This window comes from Protopterus annectens, chromosome 2.part2 (assembly GCF_019279795.1).
Source record: "Protopterus annectens isolate FY-2018-M chromosome 2.part2, PAN1.0, whole genome shotgun sequence".
Taxonomy (NCBI): Eukaryota; Metazoa; Chordata; order Ceratodontiformes; family Protopteridae; genus Protopterus; species Protopterus annectens.
This window is the reverse complement of record NC_056730.1, coordinates 449043399-449068655: the sequence shown is the minus strand read 5'-3', so window position 1 is coordinate 449068655 and position 25257 is coordinate 449043399.

The window sequence follows — 25257 nt, the reverse complement described above, 5'->3', positions numbered from 1 at the left end:
TGTAATAGGAACCCAGGTGGAAAATGGGTGGCAGTGAGGCATGATTGTAAGTCGTTAACCTTGTTTTGTTTCAGGTGACAGTGGGCTTCTTAGAGTTTTGGTGGTACTTTGTCCTTGGGTGGTTTCTCCAGGAGTGGGTTTAGTTTTGGGTGGTGCATTGCTAGGTAATGATCTAGGAATCATGCTGAGGCTACTATTGCTGGTTAGGTAACCAAGAGTTCACACAATATACAGAGATTACGCTAGGTTATGAGGTTATGGTTTGTCACTTTAGCATTGTAGAGGGATCAGGGTTTAATTTAGCTGTTTAGGCGATGGGTTACTTTGGATGTTTATGTGATAGGGTTTTGGGAGGTGATGACATGAATCCAGTTTGATTACAGAGGATGCTGTATACCAAATGACGGTGGGCATTATGCCTTTGAGGGGTTAGGTTGGAAGTTGGTAGGAGTGAGAGGAGGAACAGCTTGGTCAGGCTCATGGGTGGAGAAGAGGGACAGGCTTGCCTCTTCTGTTCCCTCTCTGATGTTTGGATGTTCATTTCAATGAGTTAGGAAAGGAAAGTGAGTATTTGTAAGAATTAAGTGGTAACTATAAGCAAGCAGAGGTAAGGGCACTGCTTATTTGGTTGGAAGTGTAATCCAGTTAATGGAATACGAAGTGAGTTGTTGGACGCTACTTCATAGGTAAGGTAAGTGAGTGGAGGTATGGACACTGGTTACTGGGTCAGGATGAGTAAAATCATGCTGTCCTGACTTATTTGGTTGGATGTGTAATTCAATAAATGGGATATGAAGGGAGTTGTTGGATGCTGCAAGTGAGTGGAGGTATGAACGCTGCTTACTGGGTCAGGATGAGTAAGGTCACTCTGTCTTGATTAACATTACATGGATGTTTATACTGTGATTAAAATCAGCTATACTATGTTCAATTGTAATTAATAAATGTTGGTTATCTAAGATATATTATGGAAGTTTAATAAAGGTCGTCAAACGTCATTCGGTGGGATGTGTTTATCGAAGGGGACTGGGACAAATAAGATCTGTAGCTTTATTTTCCACTTCCCTAAATTGAACACCATTTAGAAAAGCAGGACTGCTCTCGGTTTTACAAAAAGTTGACCTTCTCCTAGTATTACAACTATTCAAACTCGTACTCAACTATGCTTTCTCTTCTCTAGCAGCTAAACTAATTAGATGTTTTTCCTTTTACAGTCTCAAAAACCACAACCACTATACTCCACACTGCAACCCCCCCCCCCCCCCCCCAAAAACTAAACTCCAATGTTCAGATCACTGCTTCGCTGTAGTAGGTCCAAAACTGAGACAAGGTATTATCCTACAAATAAAAGATGCCTTATCTTGAGAAAAATTTAGACTCAGCTAAGGACCTGCCTCCTCTTATTAGCTAATTGTCATTACCATTCATACAGCTGTCATCACTTAACCTGAGCTTCATAACTCTTTCTGTCTTACTAGTAACACATATGCTGTCACACATATGGCATATTATATTGCAACAATCTACACTTCTCACACTCTTAATATTTTGCTTAATATAAATTCTCTTTCCAGATACACACAAACTTTATTTAGCATCCTTCACTCCACTCAGCTGTCCAATCACTCCCACACACATCTGAAATTTAACACAGACACTTCACTTTCTCCATGAGATTCATAAGTGTATATTTTCATAGGTGCTTATAGGCTAACAATCACAAGGGCCTTTTTAAGCCTATCCATGCATCCCAAATCTCTGACAAGTTCTGGTGCCCTTGATAAGTGTAAGCAGGGGCTTGGAAAGTGAAACATTTACAAGCAAAGGCCTGGAAGATGAACCTTTTACAGGCTACCTGTATCTGTTAGAGACATAGGTGCCAAACCAGGGCTGCATTTCTTGTTTCCCATCCAACTGTCCAAGTTACACTTGAATTGGGTAAGGGAGGAACTCTGCTTCACCTGGATAGGGAGCCTGTTCAAGAGAAAGGGTAGTCTCTGGGATACATGCCTGTCTCTCCAGCAGGACCTGTTTATATCACAGACAAGGTTTAAGTCTTTAGAATGAGTAGTTCTTGTAATGGGATCTGTATTACAACTGCAAAAGTCCAAAACATCGAATACGGAATCATCGACACATATTACCCGAACCGCGACTACACCGAACACCCTAAACTGCGAAATTCAAAATCCCGAACCGTCATAGCTGTCCAACCCCACCATGCGCTACATACTACCTACACAAACAAAATAAATAAACCACATACTTACACTAACCAAAACCCTACACTAAACCTTACATACATTACTTTCTATGCACTTGCCTTAACCCACACCCTAACCATAAGGTCCATAACTATCTCACAATATTTCTATCTATGCACTTACCTTAACCTGCACCCTAACCCTAAGGTCCGTAACTATCGCACACTATTACTATCTATGCACTTATCTTAACCTGTACCCTAACCCTAAGGTCCATAACTATCGCACACTATTACTGTCTATGCACTTACATTAACCTGCACCCTAACCCTAAGGTCCGTAACTATCACACACTTACCTTATGGATCTATACCGCAGAAGGGCCAACCATCATGATTTGACATTCTGGATTTCACGCTTCAGGACGATCTGTGTTTTCGCAATTTGATGTAGATGTGTCGATGTTTCCATATTCGGGTAAGTGGACCTCGCGAATGTAATAGGGAACCCTGGTGATGTTTGTTTTGCAGATATGCAGGAGATCCATTAGAGTGGGGAGTGACAATGCCTTGCATGCCAGGCATAGCTCTCTTCTTAAGAGCCTGTAGGAGAAAGAGCACAGGGATGTGGTATAGGGCCTTGAGATAGTCTGCACAGGACATGTTACTTATGCCAGTATTCTTTTAGTGAGGAACCTCTGTGGATGTTCCAATTGTTGGATATGCCTGGTTAGGTGCATACCAGAGAGGGTATTGTACTCATAGATAGGTCTGATGAATGCTCAATAAAGTAGAACAATGACTAGATGCCATATCTCTGTTTATTAGTTGCACAACATTAAATGATTTTGACACTATTGTAGACATGTAATGGTCAAAGGCTAGATTGCTATCTATGTGTGTCTCCCAGTCTGTAACTACTGGGTCAGCTCTTAGGGGGTGAGTTGTCAATATGATAGTTACCAGGGCTGAATTATTTCATTAAGCATTTCTTGGCATTTAGTTTTAGTCCGTGGCTCTGGCATCATTTGTCTGTCTGTGTCAGCACTTTCTGGAGAACATTTGCATCAGTGGGCAACTCAATGACAGCTTCTAATTTGCCATCATCAGCAAATTAATCAGACAGAGGCCCCTGACATTGACTTTAGAGAAGTAAATGTGAAAAAGCAGCAGTCCCATGACTGATGCCTGAGGGACACCACTTGTGACTGGTCTCTTGGTAGAGATGGATTCCCCAGTTCTAACTTCAAGGATCCTATCTGTGAGCCAGCTGGCCATCCACTGGGTGATGTAAGGTTTTGTAATTAACTTCTTAACTTTGTCAACAATGCCCAAGTAGGGTGTTGTGTCAAATGCCTTGACCAGGTCAAGGTAGGCAGTATAAACCATTTTGCCTTCATCTGTTGCTTTGGCAACCTTCTCAAAGAAGTCTTTCAGGTTGAGTATGCATGACCTGTCCTTGATGAAACCAGATTGGGTTGGTGTCGGTGTCTGGAGGTTTCTTGTGTCATTACTGATCATATCCATGATAATTATTTCCATGGCTTTCCATATGAGACCAGTGTGACTTATGGGTCTGTAGTTTCCAGGGTCTGTAGATGGCCCACCTTTGTGCAGCTGGATGATTATTGTTGTTCTCCATTCCTGAGGCATGAAGCCTGTTTGGAGGCTACACTTAAATAGCAATTCCAGACCACTTGACATGGTTCATGTTATTTACAAAGCAAATCTTGTTTTCATCATCAAGTTTTAGAATTCATCTTGGATTATTGTAAACAACACATATATTACAATTAATGACACTCTTCACGTTTTTATTAACTGATAATGGTATTCTACAGGTGTGTATTTTCATTATGCTCTTGGTCTCTCACTAAATACAATACATATATTACAATTATAGACACTCTTCACGTTTTTGTTAACTGATAATGGTATTCTACAGATGTGTATTTTCATTATGCTCTTGGTCTCTCACTAAATGTAATTCTTACTTTCTTTCCAATTTGTGGAACAGACTGAAACTGGTGAACAATATTTTAAGTAAATAAATACAAATCCGAAGTATGGGATAAGAAGCAAGAAGTTGAGGCAATATTAGTTAAAGTTATGATCTAGCATGGACTCTAGTTTAAAAGGAATAATAGAGCTGCAAGGAACAATAGTTAAGAAGATTGAACTTTAGTGTGAGTAACTGAGGAAAGAGGAAAGGTGATTTAAAGCAGACAGTGAAGAAAGGATTGTCATTTGTTTCTTTACACTGGATAGTTAAGAGTGCAAGATGATCCATGGTTAGGTATATTCTTTGTATTTAGGTTACACCCCAACTGAGGAAACATTTGCACTGTGATTTTGTAAACAGGTAGCTTATTATAGTTTTATATAGGGTAACATACTTTGGAGCTAGGAGAGAGAAAAGGTGTTCTATGGATTGTATCTTATTTTAGGGTGTTTGTGGATTATGGGTAGATGATTGAAGTGACCAAGTGATCTTCAACTCTAAGGAGTAAATTTCTCTGGTAGTCTTTATGCAAAGAAAGGACATTAGTGTACAATAATATGTTTGTAGAGTAGGGATGTTATTAAAAGAGTAGGTCTTTATTATTTATTTACTATTTGGTAACTAGGTAGGTTGGCTGGTCTGATGACACTTTTCATCCATGACCCAAAAGTACAGAAACAAATTCAAACAATATGAATAATCAAAAAGTATACAATACATATGAACAAATGCAAAATCAACCCTTTTTAAATGCCCTTTGTTTAACTGGGAGACATTGTTAGAATAGAATAATGATCCTTTCTTTGAAGTAATGGGAGTATAAGCCTGCAGTCCTGCATGCATTATTTGAAGTTGTTTGCAATGTGTTCAGATTTTTTCCTAAGGCTGTTGCAGCAATTGAAAGTTCATGTTCTAACTGTAAAGGGAAGGCTACCTTGGCTATATTAGATTTGTTTTCTGGAGATAGAAAGTGGGAAATCTTTTTTAGTGCAGAAAATAGTTTGTTTCCTTAGGCTTTAGTAATCTGGCTGGGATATTGGAAGTTAAAGTATGAGTCAAGAGCATTTCCTGATTTATTGTACTGCTGGACTGTTTTGACTGAGAACAGTCTAGTTCATAGGTTCATAGGCACATCCTAGGCTAATCAGTGGGTCCTTTATAAAGTTAACCATAAGACAAAATGTATCCTAAGAGTTATTGGGGGTCAGTGGTTAATTGCTGAACAGATTAACTATCGAACAGCACATCATTGAACCCTATTCATCAAATGTCATCCATTGAATCAGCACTTCACCGAATCTATGAGATAGGGAAAGTAACTAGTTGCCCAGCACTTCTGAATCTCACCAACGGCACTATTTCAAACCCATCCATGTGGGGTGCTTCATCCCTCCCACCTCCTAACTATATATACCAACTCAGAGGTCACACTACAGTGGGAAAAAGTGAGATGGAGAAGTGTTGGCCTACTAGTTACTTTCCTCCATCTCACAAGTTCAATGGAGTGCTAGTTCGATAGATGGACATTCGACAATTAGGGCTCGATGTGTAATTCGATGGTTAATACATTGGACGATTAACCATAGACTTGAGTTATTGTGCCTCATGGATTATTTTAAGGGGTGAATGTTAGGACATGATTTAATGGCTGCCCCTGCCCATCAGAGACATGGGTGTCAAACCAGGGGTGGAGTTCTGATTTCCCATCCACTGGCATTGAGCAGCTACACCTTCCGATTTCCTTGGGTAGATTTTTTTTTTATGTTAGAAGGTCTGTAACTTTGACTTTGCCTAAAAATAAGCATGGGGAATTACACTGTTTTATCCAATACTTGAAAGCCTACAATGGTGAAATACAGACAATCTTTGGCAAAGCAACATGGTTCATAACCACATCCTCCTACGCTGACAAATATTGTATCCCCCTAGAATGTCACCAGATCTAAGCCAATTACTGAAATCAGTCATCTTCTGTTCATATTCGGCACCTTGTGTGGCAGCAGCCTCTTCAGCTCTCAATGTACATTTTGTGTTTTTATGCTGATTTTTGTAGATTGTAGCTCACTAAGTAGTCTGTTCGGCCTGAATGAGTGCCATGATGTCCATGGTGTCATGTTGAGTTTGCTTTGCCATGATATCATTAAACCGATCAAGGAAGTTTGGGCCTTCAATGACAAATTTAAACAAGTGTAGAATGTGGAAAGCAGAAGGCAGAGATCAGACTTGGTTGCCAGGTTTGATTTTAAAAGGAGCAGATTTAAATTGTTGGATAGGAGACATCTGGTTTTAATTGGTCAGCTGCTGATGGTGTCAGTGATGGAACAGTGACTGTGAAGGTATGGATTGTTTGGATTGTTGGAAGATCTTTGAACTGGCTGTGGCCGTTCATTGTTCTGAATACAGTAGCAGATTCCAGATTTTTGTCTGCCAGTTTTTTATTTGTATTAGACATGGGTCTGTGGTGTCATAGGGGAATGGACTGCTGGTGTTGGAGAGGGAGATGGTGCCTTCTGTGTTTTCTGTGCCTTTATTAGTAAGTGTTGTCACTGATGTTGTGTATGTGTTTTTATTTTCTGTGCTACTGTGTTTTTCTGTTTGCACATGAGCTTGGACAAATGAATTTTCATTCAGATGTGCATTTGTGTGTAGTTTGAATGACAATAAAGTTACTTTTGATTTTTTTGACTTTGACTTTGATCATCCCTAGTGAAGGTAGAATGTTGCTCAATGCTGGCACATAACAGACTGCCTGAGAACACCATAGTTTCTCTGTTCAAGTATCTCTCAGGCTATTTACTTCTATTATTATTGAATTATACTAGTATCTGTGCTGCAATAATTTGAGTATATGTGTAACGTGACAGATCTTGGCCCCTCATAGGCAACTAACCATTATTTTCTCCTTGTTCAGCTTGGTGGGTGGGGGCATCAGTATATTGTGCAATGGAATCTCCTATGACTAAAGTCCTGGGTATTGTACTGGGTTGCATTATGGGTTCGGTAGTTGAGACTCCATGGGTGTGGCTGTATATACAGTACTAGGTGTTGTTACTGTTGAGTGCTTTTGTGTTTGCTAATGATAATTTTTGCAGGTGAAATCTCTGGAATATTTTTGGGGTTTGGGAAAATAGCATTTAAATGCCTCAGCATAAGTTGGTTTATATATGGGGTGTTTACTATGAGCATTGGGTGTACCTTGTCTGTTTATGAAAACCAGTTGTTACTACAAATATTTGTATGTAGGATTTTTGCCTCCAAAGAGGTTGTGTATATACAGCTCTTTCATACTTTATTTGCCTTGTGGTTGACAGTGAATATTAGACAAATTTCACATTTCCTCATTATAGCCATATCCACAAAACTGGCCATGTAGAAATTCGGAAAGTGCATGTCCATCATGTCAGGTGCTTTACTGGGTGAACTACAAGGATGTGGTGTATGGGGTTAATGTTGGACTGACTAAGGGTGCTTTTGGTGTTACAGACCAGACTTGGTAGTATAATACTAAATTCAAGGGGCAATGATCCTCCACATGCAAACCATGCTTTGTGTTACTCAGTATGCAAAGTAATTGCTCTATACTCACCAAGTTAGTGGTATAGTTTCAGAGGTGGTTTTATAGGGACATTTTGTTTTTTAAATGTTTGCGTCTATGCAGGGCACTACTAACAGATGTATAAAAATGTGCCAAATTTATACAGGCATTAAAAAACAGAAAATTGGCTTCTAAGCCCTCTGGCCAACAAAATAAATAAATGTACACCTTTATTATGTGTTCCCCAACTTTGATAGTTCAGGACACCACCTACTGCAACTAGACAGACTATCTTAGTCCTTGTGATGTAAAAATACACACAAAAAAATTGCTTGAAAATGTAATGCTACCACAAAACAACTTAAACAAACTACTTGTACAAGGCAGATTTCAAGTATTAGGGACCTTTAAAATTATTTAAAGTGTGAAATCAACAAAGCAAAAATAAAACAATAGCACTCAGAAACAGTTAACTAAATTGCAAAATAATAAAATAAATTTAAACAGGAACTAAGACAATACTTCCTATCCCACTGACTATGTTTATGCTCTGCTCCAGACTAACCAATATCCCCCCTCAATTTTTCTATTAATGTAGTCGCAGCTCTCAAAACAATTTGAGGAAGGCACTTCCTTCACACAACTGACTGTACAAAAAAAAAGATATTGTAAATTGTTAAATGTTTATATTGTATCAATGCTTTTAGTGACTTATAACTTCATTTTATGCTATTTACTACATTTTTACTGTCTTATTAACAATATCTGCATCTCTGTGTAACTTGTAACCTTTTTATGCTACTAAATATGTTGCATAACCATGTTACTGGAGCTTTTCTCCCCTGGTCTCCACTGAAAAATAACTTTTTGTCCAGTTGGACATTACCCGGTAAACAAATGTAAACAAATAAATAATAAATACATCTCTTGTTTGCCAAGGACATATCAGAATTAATTCCTTCTCAGATATGGTGGACAATGTCAAGCAGAAGGGATCTCTATGAAAATTAGTAGCAGACAATTTGTAGTATAGAAGGTTTACTCAAGAGCAATACTAGTTTGCTGGGTGGGCACTCAGTATTTATGGATCTATGGAAAATAATGGGTAAGAAAAGTACTTAGATAGGTAACACATCAGACAATAGTAATGAGAGGGGAGGTTGGGACTTTGGAAGTCAGATAGCTAAATGGGGCTGAAGCCAAAGACACAGACTTTTAAAACCACAGCAGGAAAAGGGAGAGATGGTTGGAGAAAAATTCAAGCTGGAAGAAGCAGGTTAGTTAGAGAGGGATCAAATCAAATAAAGTCAATATTGGAGCTCTAGTCCTTTGATTCTGAGGTACAGGTCAATGACTCTAGTTAGGTTAGAATATCATAACATTTAGCTTAATATCTCAGTGGGGACTAGGGTACACACAATGAACAGGGGAATAGAAAAGAACAGGAATGCAACTTCAAACAGGTAAATGATAACCAAATGTCTCTAGCAACAAAACTGGACTATAAACAGCTGTAAAAACTCTAATACACAATACTGGAGCAGATTTTTACAATGATCCCACTACTGCAATTATACCACAGTCTGAGACACAAAACTATGTAGAAATTTGCCAGTAACACTGATTATGGAATAATGCGATAATAAATGGCTAGAAAAGGCTTAAATCTGCTAATAGTTCACAGTTCTGCCACAAATGCAAATGAAACTACAAAACTAAGGACGTAGACAGGGTTCAAAATGCAAACAGCTAGCTTTTATAAGTAATTCTACTTATGGATACAGAAGTGCAGTATAATATATAAATAATGCTAAGATCTTGCAGTACTTCACAATGTTCCCACAACTACAAATGAAGCTGAAAGATTAGTATCATAGAACAAACTAAAAAATGCAAACAAGTAACTTTTTAGTCAAAAATGTATCATCAAACAGCACAAGTGCAACTTAAAATATTTAAGCAGAACTGAAATACAACTTTTTCTTTCTTTTTGATGAAAGTTTGTTTCACACATTTCAGGGCTTTCCACACCTTTCAGAGTCTTGCATAATGGATGTCAGGGGGGTTTAGCTCTGTGCTGGATATATCATGCTTTCTAGAGAGGGATTAAATGAAACAAAGCCAATACTGCATCTCTAGTTCTGTAACTCTGAGCTACATGTCAATGACCCCAAGCAGGTTAGAATTTTAGCAGATTAGCTTAATGTCTCAGTGTGGCTAAGCACGCACAAAGAATAGGGGAACTGTAAGGCACTAAATTTAAACAGGAAAATGATTACCTGAATATAAGAGCCTGCAACAAAACTGCAATATAAACAGCTGTAGAAGCACAGATATATCAGTCCTAGTGTAGAATTTATAATACCTCCACTACTGCAATTCTACTGATCTAAGGCACAAGACTATGCAGAAATTTACCAGTAGGTAACACTGCTTATGGAAAAATACAGTAATAAATGACACTTTGTCCAATGTCAATGGTGTTGCAAGTAATATAACCTCTTTACTGGGTTGAAAATGCGGACGTGTTCTCTGAACCAATTTGAAACCATTCCATCTTCATTCTCTAACCTGCATTTCATGTCTGTGGGGCTGGGTTCATCTGTGAATAACCATGTTGTCTGTGTAAAGAATGATGAGTTGGTGGGAGAGGTCAGGACTACTTCATTAATAAACATGGATGATAATATTGAGGAAAGTATTGATCCCTCTTGGACTCTGATAAAAAGGGGATAAAGCTGAACTGATTGGAAATGTCTCTTCTTAGGAAGACTTTAAACCATTGCATAAGCTGGGTGATAACTGTTGCACCTTGGATGTTAATTAAGACAGTCTGGTCTTCTCAATCAAGGGCCATTATGAGGTCTATGCATATTATCCCTGTTAAGTCTTTTGTTCATGTACTATCTGTAAGAGTATACAGAATTGCAATAATACACCTCCAAGACCTGATGCTATGTTGATACTGAGAGAGAATCACATTAGCACAGATATATTCTGCTAACTGGTTGCATATTAGTTTTTCAAAACATTTCTGTGAGTTGACAATATAGAGACTGGTCAGAAATCATTGGCTTTGGTTGGTTTAGTTGTTTTGGGAATAGACGTAACTGCTACTGTTTTGAACTGATTAAGTAAACTTCTTAGATGCTGGAGGAGTTAATCCTATCAAAATGCAATAAGACAGGAGCTGAAGGCCATAAGCAACTAGAAGAGCTTTATTTTGGATTTTCTCTGAGAAAATTTGTATATCTTTAAATTGAATTCATTACCAGTTGAATGATGGACAGTACATTACTGGTTTTGTTAGATTACTGCTTGAGTTTTGGGATACTGAAATGGAAGATGAAGTAAGGAGTTAAGAAAAGATAAAGAACTTGAAGCTGTGGAAATTGTATCATCCTTTAATATGTCTTACTGGGGTTGGGCCAGTTATTAAATTTATTATATTTTTTCTGGCTATTTCAGAGGAAGGATTTTTGAAGCCTTTAAAAACTAGATCTCTTTTCGCTAAATTCCTTAGTAGAGTGAATAATTCTATACAGTCTAATGAATTAGAATAGAGTATTAGCAATGGAAGTAGCTACAATTTGTGGGCATTGTTCATCTAGTAAGAAGTTCTAATTTGTTTGAGAGAGTACCTATTTTAGCACTTCATGTTTTTGTTTGTTTTTGGACAGAAGGATATGACTTCAAGAGAAATGTTTTTAGCTTGGTATTCCTACACTTCAATGAGCTGTATTCTTCTGACTGGATGTTAACATAATTTTGAATACTACAGTACAAGTCACTGCATTTAGTTGGATTTTGTGAGGTAGTGGTGTTCCCTTGTTGCTTTTCCCTTTTTATCTCTGTAGTGAGATAGTAGAATTGTTGTGTATGAATCTCTCTCTCTCTCTCTCTCTCTCTCTCTCTCTAGATAAGATATGATGGGGCAAGTCCCCCCACATGGGGCCCCCCTGAAAAAATAAGTTTGTTATGTTTTAGAGGGACAATTTTTGGTATTGAAATTACAGGTTTGTAATAAACAAAGGAAAAGCCGTTAACTATTATTTTTGGCAAAAAAGTAATTGGACTGTAATGAAGGGAGATACTGCCAGTACAGCTAGCTGGAATTTTGTAAATAATTATGTAATTGGTGAATATTGAAATTATTTGTGTAAGATGACTGTGTTACAAATGTATTAGAACTGTATGTCATGTCTATAGCAAACTGATTTGTACAGATGTGTGTTAAAAAGGTATTTCATAAAGTGCTTGTGCTTAATATGCCTCAACAATATGCCCTGCTGGAAAAGAAAAGAAATGTGGATGCACTATTGCAATGGAAACTAAAATACAGGAGGTTAACTACAGGAAAAATAACTGAAATTAAATTACTTTATGGCTACGCCATAAAATATGGTATCTTTCAGTTCTGATGCAGTAAGGAGACACAATGTCTAAAACTAGCTAGCTTTCTGTATTGTCTCTAGGATGAAATATTTACTAGTTTTGAAATGTGAAGGAATATAATTGTGTTATGACTTCCATCATCTGCCAAAGATCTGAAGTATATGTATTTTCATAGGCAGATGCTAAATACTGTCAGCTTCCACCAGTGGGAGTTCCACTGGGATAGAGTCAGTTGACAAATAATGATGTCATTCTGCAAGCTATCCTAGCAGTAATATTTGAGATATTAATTTGAGAACTCTCTTAGAGAGACAGAGCATTCTGTATTCTGTCTTGGACCTGTCAACAACATTAAGAACCATTCACCACATCTGTCTTGCTCTAACTCAGTAAGTAGAGAATAGTATAATTCTCTTAGATGTAGTCAGGAATATAGCAAAGCTTAATTTAGATATATTTTTTATTTATATGAGACTGTCCTGCAATGTTTTAAATATTTCTTGTGATCTTGAACTCTGATATCACTGTGAATATATATACTTAGTATTGTCTTGCTCTTTTATTATTTATTATTAAATATATTTAAACATTTCATTGTGGCTGATCTTTGTAAGAGATATTCAAGTTGTGAGAGTAGTTGCATATTTAATTGGTGACACTGTGTGGGCCACTCCTAATACCCTTGCTCTTGGTCAAACTACAATTTGTGTTAATATTAATATTAATATTACACAGTAAGACTGGACACACTTTTGTTAAGGGTTGGTTGGTGGCAGTGCGTGTGTGTTTGTGTGTGTGTGTGTGTGTGTGTGTGTGTGTGTGTGTGTGTGTGTGTGTGTGTCAGCTACTTGGCAGGGACATGAATCACTGGCTGGACAGAGAGGGTGCTGGATGTCTTGGCTTGGCCAGTCAGCTGAGATCTCAATTCTATAGCTGTGCCAGTGGAGAGTCTTATCGGGGATCTGGAAAGTGGGAGAAATCAGCCCCAGACTGACTGTGGTCCCTGTGTGCTCTTAAGGGAAAAATGCCTAGAGTCTAACTGGATGAAAAGCATGAAGCTGTTCTAGTATTTTTAAGCATGCCTCCTGCATTAATTAAAGACTACTTAAGTGAGACTGATTTGTGAGTATTGTTAATAATATTCTTGGTGTATGTAAAGAGTGTGGACCTAGAATTGATCCAAGATGGCAAAAAAAGGAAAACATTATGTTCAGCAGAGCAGTTAGCCGTATTGTGAATCTAAGGATTTTTTCAGAAGGAATGTTTAAAAGGACCCTTTGATAAGGAAGGTATTTTGGAATGAAAATGTTGCTGTGTGGGAAAATTGGGTTTATAGAAACAATATTGCATGATTTGTAATTATGAAGGGAGAAGTTATGGAAGAGCATTCAGTACGTTTTTTGTTGGCATTAGATGATAAAAGGGGATGTGGGTTGCTTAATTGAGATGGTAGATATAGCATGGCTAATAACAAGGCAAAAATGAAGTGGGGTTTGTTATGGTGAGAGTAATTTTTTTTTTAGAAATGGATTAAATAACTGAGGGATCAGTCTTGGGACCTCTGCTGTTTGGGATATATGTCTCAGAGGTACAGGCAAATTTACTGGGCTATGGCTGACCAAGTTTGCAGATGACTGCTAGCTGGGTGCTCTCATCAATTCCCCTAGTGATGTGGACATCCTCCAAGTGGGTCTCACCCAAACAAATGACTGGTGCCAGAACATGGCCTCAAACTGAATGCCAAAAAATGCATCATCCCTTTTGGGGAAAATGATGTCCCCATAAATTATCGCATTGATAATAAGGCAGTGAGCATGCAATCAGTTGTGAAGGACTTGAGAACCCAGGTTGATAGCAAACTGACTTTTGACCATCATATCGCCCCCATTGTATGGAAAGTTGTCTACATGGACCACCTCATTAGTAAGGGTATCTGATCCAGGGACAAGGTGGTCATAACATCCTTGTATTCTTCCCTTATAAGACCCATTATTGAGTACAATGCCCCTTTTAGCATGTACATCACAAAGCACATGAAGAAGCTGGAGAGACCACAAAGGTTCCTCACTCGGAGAACCCAGGGCCTCAAACATCTACCGTTCACAGATAGGCTAAAAGCCCTGACCCTCTACTCAGTGTCCTACAGACTCCTCAGCAGTGAACTCTGTCTGCATACAAATCAATCTCAGATCCAGCCTTGATGGGACTACTGCATATCTGCAAGTCAATCTCCACTCGAGTAACCTGCACGTGCGACCTCAACCTGATCTGTGACATCAATAGGACTTGTTAATGACACAGATTTGTGTCCCAGAGACTCCCCATTTGTGGAATAGACTCCCTTAACATGTAAAGCAGAGTATCTTCATTACATTTTTAAGCGCAACCTGGATAACTGAATGGGGAGCAGAAAATACACCCCCTGGGATTCCACCTGTGTCCCTGCTTGACAGTGGCGTAGGGTGTTGACTTGTTGGAACATGGGCTAAATTCTTGGCTAGGCTTGTAAGGGCCTCAGGGCCAATAGCCTGGTAACTTCCTATGATCCTATGATCCTATGTAAATAGACTGGACTGGATGGAGGAAGGAATGAGTGTGAAATCTGATGTTGATCATTTAGAAAAGTACTTTTTTATGTATTAATTGTTACATTTCTTGCACTTTAGTAGAGTTTCAAAGCTGAACTGTTTACACTGCTGCTGTAGTCCTTAAATACATTATGTCTGTTAGTTTAACAGGACTGTAATATCTAGATTGTGTGGTTTCCCTGCACTTGAGGCCTAAAACCAGCAATTTTACATTAAGAAGGTTTTCTGAATGCACTCTTGTGGCAAAAGTGTGCTGTAGCTAAACTATCTGAGTTAAGGGTTGCTGGCTGAATGCTTATTGTGTGTTTTCCTGATTGCTCTGTAGCCATTGCTGTTGTAAAACTTGTTTTTCTGATTCTTTATAAGACCAGTGTTTACGCTTGGCTGGTCTTTATGCAGTGGTCGTTAGCAGTGCCCTGTATAGATGCAAGTGCTATCAAGTTAAAATTTCTCTTAGAATAGCTATCTCTGCAACCTTCCCCAGTCCCCTGCTGCTCTATGATAATCTGATTTGCAAACAGAGCAGCACCACCTTGTTGGATAGCTGAAGTTCGCACTCCTACCTGCAGCAACCATACAAACAGTAAGTATAACACCCATTCTTCATTTGTGTGCTATAATCCCAGTCCAGTTAAATTTCCCCACTCTCCCTGGTTAAACCCACAGTAAAAAAAACTGAAACCATGGATAGGTACTTTCCTGCTATCTCTGAGGACAGCCTGGTGGACATGAGCATCTTGAGGCAATATAACAATTGTCTCATGTATACTGACAAATACTTAATCCTGAAATAAACAAACCCAGTATGTGAGAAATGTATTTACATTATGAAAATTTAGACATGATTCTCACATACTGATAAATCAAATGACAAACAGGTTATCAGTGCATGCACATAATTTCCCTCACTAAATAAGGTCTCGATACATAAACCAACATATGTGGAGGTGCTCACAAGTAACTTATTAAAACCTCAGAGGCCTCCCATATGTTGCCCTCATGAAACAAAACCAAGTTAACACCAACCACTATACATAAAAATACACCTCAGTGTCTCCACAAGCAAGCTCCTATGGCAAACCATGACACATTCAAACATTTTGGTCAGAGAAGACTCCATTGTGAGATACACAGATGCCCACCCTAACCAGGTTGGATAACAGGGGCCAGGTTTAAACAGATCATGCAGACACTCAGATTACTCAACCACAAGTGCCAGTTTAACTCAGTCATAGTCCATGTAGGTGTGAATGACCTGAGATGCAACTCCTTGGACTATATGAACAAAGGCATGATGGACCTCTCTGAATTTGTGTCTCAGGCTGGTATGAGCATTGCTTTGAGCAGCATTCTACCCTCACTAAGAATGATACCACAATACAAACAGAAAGTGACTGATTTCAATAATTGGCCTAGCTACTGGTGTCATTCCAAGCGGATCCAATATTTGTCAGCATGGGACAACATGATCGACAGACCACGTTGTTTTGCCAGAGATGGTCTGCACTTGTTGCAGCTAGCCTTTTGAATCATGGCCAAAGTATTAGCCACCCCCGTAGTGCCATTTTTAGGGAGTGTCAAACCAACAGACCTACTAACATAACAAATTCTTCTAATGCCAAGCTTAAGGTACTGCATAATGCTAGGAGCCTTAACAAGAAACTGCACTCCCTGGAAGCTCTCCTGGAGAGTGCTGATGTCTGTACAATTACAAAAATGTTGTTCAAGGTTGAGGAAATCACTTCAGCAGTGCAAGGCTACACTGCCTATTACATATTCAGACCACCTTCTGAGAAGGAAAAAATGAAAGGAGGAGGTGTTTCCATTTACATAAAAAGCAAACACACTTTTAGATTGGTCAGTCTGGATGACTTGTTTAAGCTACTCTATGTCCAACTGACCACAGATGAAATCTTCCACCATATTACTCTACCAGGAGTTTGTTTTGAATTTTAAAGGTGTTACAGTAATGAAACCCCTGCCTAACCAATTTACCCTTCAGTAAAATACTGATTTTTTTTTACAGTCCCATAACACTGCACAGCGGATACTGCTTTCTCTTCAGTGCCGATGCTAGAAGCTAACCTGTACTCCCACCTGCAACAACCATACAAACAGTGAAGAAAGACAGTAGTGTATGCCCCTTTCTAACTCCCTTCACTAGTCAGTAAATTAATTGACATTGGAGTTTATTTTTATATTCAAACAGCGTGCACACTAGATTGGACGCTATAGTCTGGGCTGACCATCCTCCCAAAACTAAAAAGAAATTCCTAAAAAAGAAATTCCAAAGCCCGTAACATATTAGTATAAAGCCAGTAGGGCCAAGACTGATTTAAGTGCCACTGACCTACATGTAGAAGCGATAACATTTTATCATTGTAGGAGCACTAACCTGGGGCATGCTGGAGTGACTGACTACTTTGGTTTCACTGGTGTTTTTTGTTTTCCTACTGCACTTGCAGTTTCAACCCACTCCGTTCACCCTCGCTATGCTTGGACTCACGCCTCTCCCTGTCCTACCCCATTCCCACCCACCCAAACCTCCTGACCTTTATACCTAGCAAGCCACTCCCTTTCAGCCTCCCTCTAGCAGACCACTCCCATGCAACCTGACTCTCATTCCTGACTCATAAATGCAAAGACACTCCCTATCCATCCTCTTCCATCATCAGCTTAACCTCTTAACAACCAACTCGTCAACATACTCTGTCTTCACCCACTCATACACTCTACAAATTCTTTAATCCCTCTATACCAAACTCACTCACATATTCACCAATTTCTACAGTCCCTCTTCACCAAACTCCCCACCCAGTTTCCCTACTCTACATGCACCATACATACATACACATGCCATCACCTAAACTCTACCCACTCCTCCTCTTGTATATCTATACAAGTTCTCTACCTTTTTCACTTACCTACTAAGATCAGTATGCTGCCCCTAACCTTTATAATAGTTATAAGCCTCTCCATTATAGCACACCTAACATCCTGTCATCATATCAGTAACCCAAACCATCAAACTAAATCCCCCATCTACCCAATCCCTAGAGAAGACAAACCAGCTTTTCTACTAATATCCCCATTTATTTACAATTTCTCAAATGTTGATCTTGCCCCTTTCATAGTCCCCCATACCAATTAAATACCCACATTTCCACAAAATGCAACACATTTATAGTGTAACATATAAAAATGTTCGTTTATGTAGTATCCCAACTCCTAATCAGTGGTGACATACACCCAAAACCCTGCCCTACAAAAAACAATAACACCTACTGCAGCCAAACACATAGTATTCTAAAGTCCCTCAGGAATCCCACAGATCTCCTAATACTTAACATTAATATTTAAAGCATATTGAATAAAATATCTGAACTACATGCCACTCTGGCCCATTACTCCCCTGACATTGTCTTTCTCACAGAAACCTGGCTAAAACCACAAATCAGTAATATTGAATTTGTTTCTCCTGGATATAATGTTCTTAGAGAAGACAGGACATCCAAAAGAGGTGGAGGTATTGAGCTACTCTTTAAAAACAACCTGACCATAGACAAATTAAACAGCAGCCCACCAAACTTCAATAAAGCTGAAATAATATTCACCAGACTAAAAATAAATTAAAACAATTAAATGTAATTGGAACCTATATACCCACCAGGCAACAACATTGTTACAGTAGAATCCGTTTTAGACTGGTTATCCCATAACTTCCCCCAAAATACAATCGTACTGTGCAGTTTAAATACCTACTGGTCTTCCTGTGGCTCACCCCACCCAACCAACCACATCAACCTGCATGGCTTCACTCAGGTAATCACTACAACCAGTAGATAAAACATCTAAAAAGGAGTCCATCTTAAAATGGATCCTCACTAATCAGCCATCTCATTCCCACCTCTCTGGCTCCTCTCCAGACATCCTCAGTGATCACCTTCCCACCCTTGTAATTAGGCAACAAGGAAACCCAATAAAATCCACCATCCTCCAACAAATCTGATATACAAAGAATTTCAGAACCCAGGCTTCATACAAGTACTTAGGCACTGCAACTGGAGGCCATTTGCTTCTCTACTCCTGGATAGTGCTGTTGACTACTTCAACAACACTTTCCTTACTATATTAAATCAGCTTGCTCCTGTCAGAACTATTAGAACCAAATCAAACTATGCACCCTGGCTTACCAAAGATACCCAACTACTTCTAAAACAAAGAGATAAATGTTGGGACTCATGGCAACAAAATAAAATGCAAAATAATAGACAAACTTATCTAGAACTAAGAAACAAAGCCAAAAAAAGCAAATTAAATCAGACAAAAGAAACCACTATATTGATATCCAATCCAAGCACAGAACCAATCCACAAAAATTATGGGCTGCCATAAACAAAATCTTGCAACCAGGCAAAACAAGTACTTCTCCCCCAAAGTGATACCACCACCAATGATATTGCCACCCAATTCAACAAATATTTCACCAAGTCCATACTAGCCCTCACTAATAACAGCTCCCATACTACATATCCAAAACTAACATCCTCACCTGTGGATCAAAACAGCTTCTCTCGGCAACCTATCCCTACTAGCACAATACATAAATATCTGAGTAAACCTAAACCCACAACCCTGGCTGCTGATAAATTACCTGCAGAATATCTTAAGATCACAGCCACTGCCATCTCATATCCCATCTCCCTTCTAATCAATCGTTCCTTAGCAGAGCAACACGTACCTTCTCTGTGGTAAATTGCACACATAATACCACTTCACAAAGGGGATACCTCAGTTGAATTATTTAATTACCGCCCAATTGCCATCCTATTTCCCATGTCTAAGATACTCGAAAAATACATGCATTCCCAAATAATGAACTATGTTCTTACCAATAAATTGCTGTCCAAAACCCAACACAGATTCCACCCTAATCATAGTACTACTACAGCCCTGATCAGTTTTACCAATACTGTAAATTAACACTGTAACAATGGTAATCTTGTCTCCACTATCTTCCTGAATCTCTCCAAGACCTTTGATACAGTCTCCTATCCCAAACTCCTTACCACCCTCTCTGATATTAAACCTAAGCCACTCCACTGTAGCCTTTTTTCAAGACTATCTATCCAACCACCAACTGGCAGTAAAATGGGCAAACTCCCTGTCTCCCCACCTACCTATCTTCTTGGGGGTACCCCAAGGATCCATCCTCAGCTCCTCATCTTTAACATATTTACCAACCAACTTCACAAATCTACCCAGCACATCACACTAGCCTAGTACGCTAATGATTCCACCTTAATCTGTTGAGCCCCATCACACCCTCAACTCCAGATATTGACACAAGAATCCTTCACTGCTGTTGAAACCTGGTTCGCCAACTCTCAGCTAATACACACCCCCCCCCCCACAAAAAAACAGCTATTGATATTCCATCCCATTAGAACTCCAGACTCCATTCACCTAATAACATCCCTATTGCACTGGTCCATAACACCAAACTACTAGGGATTATTATAGATCACAATATGAAATTCAATATCCATATTGCACAGACAATAAAAAATGTCCACAAAAAACTTGGAACACCATACAGATGTGCCAACAACAGCAAAGCTACCATCAATCTAAATAAAACAGTCTTAAAGAAAGTTGATACCTGCTACAATAAAACAGCTAAATTTGCAACCAAATCCCACTGCAGTACACATCACTGCCAAGCTATCAAGCAATTATTCTGGCTAGAACTACCCAACCTGCTCACCTGTAACCATCTTTTAATAGCTCATCAAATCATTTTCAATCCATACAAAATTCCATCATTACATGGCCTACTAAAAAGCTATTCCAACTACTGCCTACTAAGATCCACCAACAAAGCATTGGTTGACGTATCCAAAAGTAGAAACACTCTGGAGACTACCTCTACGCTTCTACTATTGCAAAAGTATGGATTTCCATCCTCCTAGATATTAGGTCCAACGAAAACAAAAATCACTTCAAGAAACTCCTCCAGACCCATTTAAACAAGTCTTGGATATGCAGTTGTTATCACCCTGGATAGCTTCCCATGTTAATCTTCCATACAGTCCTATAATCGGGACCTCTCTGGATGCTATTCTCATATATCCTATAGTGTATTAACCATTATATGAATGTATCCACATAACTGATTGTAATGTCACCCAACTGTATTGTATATTTTCTCACATGATGTTATAAACGTTGTATAATTAGTATATACTAATGTTAAGGTAGTACTTCAGTGCATCTATACTGTTCCTTAAGAGGTTGTGTTTTGTGCATCATGTAATGTATTATCTTTCTGTAATAATCTTTCTGGAGCTTTCCTCCCCAGGCCTTCACTAAAAATAGGATTCACACCCTGTCGGACTGTCCTGGTAAAAAATGTAAAATTAGTAAAAATAAATATCATAGCTAGCTACAGGACTCCAACCATGAGCCAGGAAAACCTCTCTCCATGCCTGAACTTACTAGAATTACTTACCATTCAGCCCAGCACACTTCTCATGGGTGATTTTAACTACCTATCCATAAACTGGGAAACATATACGACCGCTAACATGCAGGCTCAGAGATTCCAGTACTTTGTCAATGCAAATACTCTGGAACAGCTAGTTTGCAGTCATACTAGGGGCTTAAATATCCTTAACGTACTACTCACAAATATGGGGGAGCATGGCACCCCCATTATAATGTCCTCATTGATAGGATTAGATTGGGTCTATATTACAACTGCGAAGAGGCATTTAATTGAATGCCTCTTTGCCGACACATATAGAGCACTAATCCGCGAACGCCCAGAAAGTCGATTTCTTTCCCTGGCAAAGAAATCGGTAGTACTCACACACAAACACACACACTTTCAAACATTACAATGTGGGGGTCCCGCCCCCCACAACCCCCAACATGGGGGGGCTGTGCCCCCCACACCCCCCTAACTAAATATAACATCTCCAAGATCACACTACAGTGGGGAAAGAGGCAAACACACAGGGAAGGCCAAGCAATTTTTTCCCAGGGAAAGAAATCTCTGTTCTGTGCGTTCGCGCTTTAGTATGTACGCTCTATATGTGTCGGCGAAGAGGCATTCGATTAAACGCATCTTCGCTGTTGTAATATAGACCCGATCAGATCATATATCAGTTTCCTTTGAAACAAATGTAATGGGAGTAACCCCATCACACCCTAAACCCCTAAAGAATTTTTCCAAGGCAAACCCTTCCCCATATTAGCTTTCATTCTAATAATCCAGTTCAGTTCTTTGCTTTCTACCTTAATTCTATGTGGGTCCCCCCTTATACCCACATTGACTGTTTCAACAACCATAAACTTAAAATTGTGCTGAGCACCTAGTAACATGATGTGCATAGATAAAGCATTAGTCTCAGCTCTCCTGGAGATATCATATTGATGCTCCCTCATCCTGTCTCGTAGGCTACTCAATGATAAATGTTCCATTAAACCGGTTTTAATGAATAGGCCCTTAGCCAGATAGATATTAATTATGTTCAGCACTTTTATAAGGATATTTTTATGAATTAAATGTTCTATATGTTTTTATGAATGGAGTGTTTTTATGTTTACATAATGAGTTCTGAGCTGCACTTTTTTGGCTGTTGAATGAAATGTTTTATATGTTTCTGTGAATGAAATGTTTTTATGTTTACATAATGAGTTCTGAGCTGCACTTTTTTGGCTGTTGAATGAAATGTTTTATATGTTTCTATGAATTAAATGTTTTTATGTTTACATAATGAGTTCTGAGCTGCACTTTTTTGTGTGGCTTTAAAGACTTCAATTAATTCCTAATTGTTTCTACATGCCAATTGGCTGCTTTGCTGTTTAAAAGTACTGCAGTTTGGATCTTTATTTGTTTGATGAAGCAGCTGCTGTTGCGAAAGCGCTTACTGTTTGTTCTACTGCTTGTTCTGGGATTAAATTCTTGAATTTTACTGCTGTGTTTTGCTACCCCCTTTGACTGTAACATTAACTGGGAAATAATGTTTGGCCATATTTGTGTAGGGGACTGTGATGATGGCTGAGTTGACTAGGGAATGCAGTAGGGAAGAAATGCAGGCTACACCTGTCACATCAGTAGGAATAAATCAGTTTGTGCAAGCCTAGTATAGCAATCACCTGAGAAGCATGGAAGTCGCTGGGATGAAACTGACTGAATGTTCTTCAAATCTAATTTAGAATAGAATAACATTTGATTAAAGTATATGCCACATTTGTATAGATGAATAATACCCAGAGTTAAGTAGTGAAATAATTTAGCAGCACAACTGTTGGCTTTGAATCAGAAAAGGACAGGGCTGTTAGGAACACAAGTGGGTCAACAGCCTGGTGAATTCAGTATTTACACAGAAACTCCCTGAAGGGACATATGTTTACAAAGTTGTACATCTAAACTTGCAACTGAAAGAGTTGGTAAACTGCAAATGTCAGTAGTCTATACCTTATCACATGCACCTAAGCTGTGAGTATCAGCAGTCTATGCCTTACCACATGTACCTAAACTGTGAATGTCAGCAGTATATGCTTTACAACATATACCTAAGGGGGAGTTGTGAATGTCAACAGTCTATGCCTTGCCACATGCACCTAAGGAGGAGCTGTGAATATCAGCAGTCTGTGCCATGCCACATGTACCTAAGGGGGAGCTGTGAATGTCAACAGTCTATGCCTTGCCACATGCACCTAAGGGGGAGCTGTGAATATCAGCATTCAGTGCCTTGCCTCATGTACCCAAGGGGGGCGCTATGAATGTCAGCAATCTATGCCTTATCTCATGTACCTAAGGGGGAGCTGTGAATGTCAGCAGTCTATGCCGTGCCTCATGTACCTAAGGAGGATCTGTGAATGTCAGCAGTTTATGCCTTACCACATGTACATAAACTGTGAGTATCAGCAGTATATGCCTTACCACATGTACCCAAACTGTGAATGTACCTTAGGGGAAGTGTGAATGTCAGCAGTCTATTCCTTGCCACATGTGTCTAAGGGGGAGCTGTGAATGCCAGTCATCTGTAGCTTGCCACATGTACCTGAGATAGAGCTGTGAACATCAGCATTCTATGTCTTGCCACGTGCACAAAAGCTGTGAATGTCAGCAGTCTATGCCTTACCACATGTACCTAAGGAGGAGCTGTGAATGCCAGCAGTCTATGATTTGCCACATGTACCTAAGTGGGAGCTGTGAATGTCCACAGTCTATGCCTTGCTGCATGCACCTAAGGGGGAGCTGTGAATGCCAGCAGTCTATGCCTTGCCGCATTTACCTAAGGGGGAGCTGTGAAAGTCAGCCATCTATGCCTTGCCACATGTACCTAAGTGGGAGCTGTGAATGTCAACAGTCTATGCCTTACCACATGCACCTAAGGGGGAGCTGTGAATCTCAGCTGTGTATGCCATGTCTCATGTCCCTAAGGAGGAACTGTGAATGTCAGCAGTCTATGCCTTACCACATGTACCTAAGGGGGGACCTATGAATGTCAGCTGTGTATGCTTTGCCTCATGTACCTAAGGGGAGCTGTGAATGTCAGCAGGCTATGCCTTACCACATGTACCTAAACTGTGAGTATCAGCAGTCTATGCCATACCACATGTACCTAAACTGTGAAAGTCAGCAGTCTATTCCTTACAACATGTACCTAAGGGGGAGCTGTGAATGTTAGCAGTCTATGCCTTACCACATATACCACAGGGGAAGTGTGAATGTCATAGGTTCATAGGTTCATAGATTGGTACTAGGCTATCGGCCCAAAGGCCTATACAAGCCTAGCCATAACAATTCCCTGGATATTTCTTCCCAAATTTTTACTTCCCTGGACCCCTGTCTAGCAGGGTGACTGACATGATCCCAGGGGTGAATTTCCTATCTCCATCTAATCGTCAAGTTTCCTTTTGAAGAGGGCCAAGGAGGAGCTCGGCTTGATATGTATGAGCAGTCTATTCCAGAGTATGGGGAGTCTCTGGGTCAGGAACCTATCCCTCCAGCATATTTTGTTCATTGTGATGACAAGGTTTAGATCCCTGGAGCATGTGGCTCTGAGGGATTGGGATTGCTTTAAGTGGAGCATGACCAACAGCTAAGGGTTTGACATGGTCTTGTATGTTAAGTAGAGATCACCTCTGAGTAGACGATATGCCACAGAGTATAGCTGGAGTTTTTTTAGATGGTCAGCATAGGGCATCTGCTTTAGGCCTGTGATTCTTTTAGTGAAGTATTTCTGCAGCCTTTCCAGCTGTTGCAGATGAATTGTGAGGTACATACCAAATGGGACGTTGTACTCTATAATGGGTCTAATGAGGGATGAGTACAGTGGGACAATGACCTCCTTATGTTTGGATGAAAAGCCCTTGGTGATGAGGTGTGCCACATAGAAGGCTTTCCTGACTGTTGTGGTGATGTGGTTATCGAAGGTGAGACCACTGTCTACCTATGTAACTAAGCCTCTCATCATGCTTTCAGTGTTTAGTGTACTGCCATCTATGTGGTAATTCA